At 55.8% G+C, this 5,812-nt stretch overlaps 1 long non-coding RNA gene across 2 annotated transcripts; it reads right to left on the minus strand.

Annotated features, from left to right (window-relative positions):
* Positions 1-4,087: 4,087 nt before the first annotated feature.
* LOC143695786 (uncharacterized) lies at positions 4,088-5,759 on the minus strand. Of its 2 annotated transcripts, none has more exons than XR_013185325.1 (2): positions 4,956-5,759; positions 4,088-4,785 (listed from the first exon to the last, which is right to left on the minus strand). It is a non-coding gene; the product is annotated as an uncharacterized LOC143695786 (long non-coding RNA). The 2 variants fall into 2 exon arrangements; XR_013185326.1 differs by having other exon boundaries at positions 4,898-5,759.
* Between the last annotated feature and the right edge of the window lie 53 nt (positions 5,760-5,812).

Raw genomic sequence — 5,812 nt, forward strand, 5'->3', positions numbered from 1 at the left:
CGGCGGGGACGGGCGGGGGGGCCCGGCGGCCGCAGCGGGCGGGGCCCCCCGGTAATTTTAGGAACCGGGACTGGCAATTGCAGGGTGGCAGTGCCAGGGCTGCCCCGCCCGGGCCCCGCCGCTATCGCGGGGGCCGCAGGAGCCGCCGAGATAAAAACACCGGGGCAGCGCCCTCGGGACACCGGGACCGCGCCGGGACGGCCAAACCCCGGCGGAGCTCGGGGCTTTTGGGTGGCTTTTAATTAAAAGCGTCCCGGAATGCAAAGGCGCGGCCGGGATTCCAAAGGTCGGGAGGAGCCGGCGGTGCCACGCTGTCCCCCGAGCCCCAAACTCGGGGATTTTTGCTCGTTTCGGTAAAATTCTGTCGCAGAGCGGAGCTCGGGGCGCTCCCGGGACCTTCCCTGGCTCGCCCGGGCCGGAGGTGCCGACCCTGCCCCAGCGGCTCCTCCTGGGGAACGCCAGGGAATCCCGTCGGGGAATCGGGGAATCCTGTCAGGGAATTATGTCAGGGAATTCTGTTTGTTAGGGAATCCTGTCGGGGAATCCTGTTAGGGAATCCTGTCAGGGAATCAGGGAATTCTTTTAGGGAATCCAGTCAGAGAATCCTGTTGGGGAATCCTGTCAGGGAATTCTGTTTGTTAGGGAATTCTGTCAGGGAATCCTGTCAGGGAATTATTTCAGGGAATCCTGTCAGGGAATTCTTCTCTCCCTTCCCCAGCCTGAGACTCTCCGGCTCTCCCCGGACACTTCCCCGCCCTGGAGCCGCTCCGAGCGGGAGAATCCAAAGGGGGAATTCCCCAGGGGCTCCTGCCGCTTCCCAGCGGGGCAAAGATCACCCCGGGATCACCCCGGACCCATCCCGGACCCATCCCGGACCCATCCCGGGCTCATCCCGGATCCATCCCGGACCCATCCCGGGCCCATCCCGCGATTATCCCAGATCCATCCCGGACCCATCCCAGATCCATTCCGGACCCATCCCGGGCTCATCCCGGACCCATCCCGGACCCATCCCGGCTCCATCCCGGATCCATCCCGGGCTCATCCCGGGCCCATCCCGGGCCCATCCCGGATCCATCCCGGGCTCATCCCGGATCCATCCCGGACCCATCCCGGATCCATCCCGGGCTCATCCCGGACCCATCCCGGACCCATCCCGGGATCACCCCGGACCCATCCCGGGCTCATCCCGGACCCATCCCGGATCCATCCCGGACCCATCCCGGGCTCATCCCGGCTCCATCCCGGGCTCATCCCGGACCCATCCCGGATCCATCCCGGCCCCATCCCGGATCCATCCCGGGCCATCCCACCCCGGGGGTTGTTGGGGACGCTCCCGGGGATTTTCCACTGCCGAGAGCCCCGGGCAGGAGGCGAGGGCAGAGCCCGGGGCACCCACGGGCGCCTTTCCCGACGCCCGGACCCGCCCGGGTCCCGCAGGGGCCGGGCCAGCCCCGCTGGCTCCGGGTTTGTCCTGGATTTTGGGACTGCGGCAGCTCCGCCGCCCTCTCCTGGCTCCGCCTCCCCCAAAACGTGGCTCGGGTTAAAGCCCAAAGCCTCGGGAAGGAATTGTCGGGAAAAACGCGCAGCTCTGGGGGCGCCGAGCCCTCGGGTTCCACCGAGGAATAGAAAAAGCAGAGAAATAAAATGGGGAAAAAAAGCAAAATAAATGGGGATTTAAAAAAAAAAAGGAAAACAAACGGGGACAATTAGGCAAAGAAAAATGGGAAAATAAAGCAAAATAAAATAGGGAAAAAGCAAAATAAAATAGGAGAAGAAAGGAAAATAAAACGGGGAAAGCAGCAAAATAAAATAGGAGAAGGAAGCAAAATGAAACGGGAAAATAAAGCAGAAGTGGCAGGTGCAGAAAGGAGGGAACACCTGGACAAACCCCTTGGAGTTTCCCATCCCTGTGGAATTCTGTGCGTGCAGCGAAAATGGAAATCCGAGGATTAAGAAACCACAGCAAATCCGAGCCTTGAACTCCCTGCCTTTTAAACCAAATTTTCCCATTTTCCCGTGTTTTTTATTCTTTGGAAAGGATCCCACCCTGCCCTCCCAGCATCTCACAGCACGGCCAGACCGGGAAGAGGGGTTGGAATTTTTAATCTTCTTCCACAGAAAGGAAGTTCATAAATTCTCAGAATGATCCGATACAGAGCGGAGCTGAAGAGCAGGAAAAAAAAAAAACCAAAAACAAAACCACAAAAACCATCCCAGATTCTGGAATTCTTGGAAGAGCAGCCTGGAATGCTGGAGAATTTATTGAGGAGGGAAAAAAATGGCTTTGGGAAACCTGGAAAACAAATTGTGGATGGCTCATTTTGGGGTTTTTGGGCATTTAAAAATCGGATTATCCTGAGCAGGAAATTGTGGCACCACTGGAGGCTGCAAGAGGGGGAATGCAGAGAATTCCAGGGAATTGCAACGTTGGGAATTCAGGACTGGAATTTTTTTCCTGCTAGAGGGGAAGAGGGGGGGATTTAAATATTCTGGAGGAAATGGTTCAAAAATGGCATTTCCTTCATCAGGAGGGGTTTGGGCCCAAAACGGCCCTGAAACTTCCAATGTTACGGAAAACCCAACTCTGGGATTGGGAAAAGGCTGGGAAAAGATCCAGGGAGGAGCAAATTCCAGAGGTTTTCCCAACCCAGCTCCGTCCTGGGGGAGAATTCTGCCCTTCCTGGCTGAAAATGAATCCCAGAATCCAGGAGCAGGGCAGAGCCCCCTGGGGGATCCCTGGGTGGGACTGGGGTGGGAGAGGAGGAATTCCCAGGATTTCCTGGGAATTCCCAGGAATTCCCAGGAATTGGGGATTTGCTGGGCGCTGCTCTGGCAGGGGGAGAGAATTCCTGGATCCAGGGGGAGGAAAATCCAACCTGAGGGGTCCCAAGGGAGCCCCGTGGGATCCCAGCCTTGGAATGGGGCAATTCCCATGGGAACAGCTCCAGATCCCCATCCCAGCCCTGGGTTTGCCCAAAATCCCCAACTCTGGCCCTAAAAACCACCCCGGATTCCTGGGATGGAGCTGCCAGGGCTGTGGGACAGCTCCATCCCAAAATGTCCCAAAAAACCGGGCAGGAGCTCCCTGGAATCCCAGGAATTCCCTTGGTCTGATCCTCTCCTTGGAATTCCTGAATTCCCTGATCCCACTGCATTCCCTGCTCCCAGGAATTCCTGAATTCCCTGATCCCACTGCATTCCCCTCTATAGAAATTCCCTATCCCTGATCCCACTGCATTCCCTGCTCCCAGGAATTCCAGGAATTCCCTGATCCCACTGCATTCTCCTCTCAGGAATTCCAAGAATTCCTGAATTCCCTGATCTGATCCCACTGCATTCCCTGCTCCCAGGAATTCCAGAATTCCCTGATCCCACTGCATTCCCCTCTCAGGAATTCCAGGAATTCCCTGATCCCACTGCATTCCCTGCCCCCAGGAATTCCAGGAATTCCCTGATCCCACTGCATTCCCCTCTATAGAAATTCCCAGTCCCTGATCCCACTGCATTCCCCTCTCAGGAATTCCAGGAATTCCCTGATCCCACTGCATTCCCTGCTCCCAGGAATTCCCTGATCCCACTGCATTCCCCTCTATAGAAATTCCCAGTCCCCGATCCCACTGCATTCCCCTCTCCGGAATTCCAGGAATTCCCTAAATCCGGAGCTCCATCCCCAAATTCACCGATCCCATGGGAAAGCCGCCGAACCCCGGCCTGGCTCGGAGCCCTCTCCTCCCCCTGCTGGCTGATCCCGCACCTCCCATTCCCAAATTTCCCCAACTTGCAGGACAAAATCTCCCTCCCAATCAAATTCCCGTCCGTTCATTCCTGGATCCGCATCCAGCGGGAATATCTGACCCTGGCAGCTGAAGGGAAACCGGGAAAAGGGAAATTTTAAAAAACCAACTAAAATAACCCAAAAAAAAAAGCCCTAAAAAATAAATAAATGCAGAAATCACCACGGGTTTGGGATGATTTTTCCAGAAACTTTTGGGGATTTTTTTTTTTTCTCCTCTCTTCTCCGAAGCACCTTGGAGTCGTGGGGTCGGGGAATTTGGGAAAAGCATCTTTGAGGAATCACATTGGGGCTGATTATAAAAATTTCTCTATTGTACAACAGAGGTGCAGCTACACTGAAAAAAATTACACCGTTTATGGAAATACAATTATTATTATTATTATCATCATCATCATCAATTTTTTTTTTTTTTTGGCTTTTTTTTGTTTTAGAAACAGACTCTACTAAATAGGATCTATACAAAAAACCTCTAAAATAATTTCTGTAGTAAAATAAAGAAGTGTGTTAGGAGAGCTACACAAAAAACAACGGGAGGGGTTTTTTGTTTTTTGGTGGGTTTTTTTTTTTTGCTTTTTTCCTTTTTTTTTTTTTGTTCTTTTTTTGTTTTTCTGGGTGAATGCTCCGAGCTCGGGGTGCTGAAAGGAATCATTACGTACACAGTGATCATTAATGCTCTGTATTAATTAACTCACAGCCTTTCCCATTAGTACAAAGAGCCCGGGCCCGCCTCCTCTTTGAGGAGAGGGCCAGGATATAAAAGCCAAGCAAACCTCGTCAGCTGATATGAAATTAGAAAATTCCACCAGGCTCGGCAGCCGGGGCTTAGAAAAGTCACCGGGAAAACACAAAGTGGGGATTTCAGTCCTGGGGGGTCCTCGAGAGGGGACCCGGGGGGGGAAAGTGGGGCAGAGCCCAGGAAAGGGGTGGGGTGGTGGGAGGGGGTCCCAGAGCCAGAATGGATCCCAGGGCCAGAATGGATCCCAGAGCTGGAACATGGATCCCAGATCCCAGGGCCAGAATGGATCCCAGGGCTGGAACCCAGATCCCAGGGCCAGAAGGGATCCCAGAGCCAGAATGGATCCCAGAGCCAGAATGGACCCCAGGGCCAGAATGGATCCCAGAGCTGGAACATGGATCCCAGAGCTGGAACCTGGACCCCAGAGCCAGAATGGATCCCAGAGCTGGAACATGGATCCCAGAGCTGGAACATGGATCCCAGAGCCCGAATGGATCCCAGATCCCAGGGCCAGAATGGATCCCAGGGCCAGAATGGATCCCAGATCCCAGAGCCAGAATGGATCCCAGAGCTGGAACATGGATCCCAGGGCCAGAATGGACCCCAGAGCCAGAATGGATCCCAGATCCCAGAATGGATCCCAGAGCTGGAACCCAGATCCCAGGGCCAGACTGGATCCCAGAGCCAGATCCTGGATCCCAGACTCAGATTGGATCCTAAAGCTGGATCCCGGATCCCAGACCCAGATCCCGAGCGCGGTGTGGGGTGGCAGGAGGGCAGATCCCAGATCCCATCCTGGATCCCGGATTCCAGGCCCAGATCCCATCCTGGATCCCAGATCCCATCCTGGCTCCCACCCCGTGTCCGTGCAGCTGTGCCAGCCTGGCCTTGCCCAGGTGTGCCCGTGGTGGTTCTGGGGCTCCATCCCGTGCCAGATCCCAAACTCTGACCCCAAACACGAAGTGGGGCGGCAGCAGAGCAGACCCTGGACCCCAAACCCGGCGCTCAGGTCCCCGACCCCAGCCCACGTCAGTGGGGCTGTGCCAGGCTGGCCTCACCCAGGAGGTGCCACAGGAAGCCCTGGCTGTGGCTCAGGCTCTCGATGCCACCCCAGAGCCCACACCTGGGCCCCAGGTGCCGGCCGGGGTCAGTGGGGCTGTGCCAGGCTGGCCTTGTCCCGGTGCCACAGGGAGCCGTGCCCAGGGCCATGCCAGTCCAGTCCCACCCCAGCTCCCATCCCACACCTGGGTGCCAGCTCCCACACCTGGATTCCAGCT

Source organism: Agelaius phoeniceus, chromosome 26 (genome assembly GCF_051311805.1).
Source record: "Agelaius phoeniceus isolate bAgePho1 chromosome 26, bAgePho1.hap1, whole genome shotgun sequence".
NCBI classification, from domain to species: Eukaryota; Metazoa; Chordata; class Aves; order Passeriformes; family Icteridae; genus Agelaius; species Agelaius phoeniceus.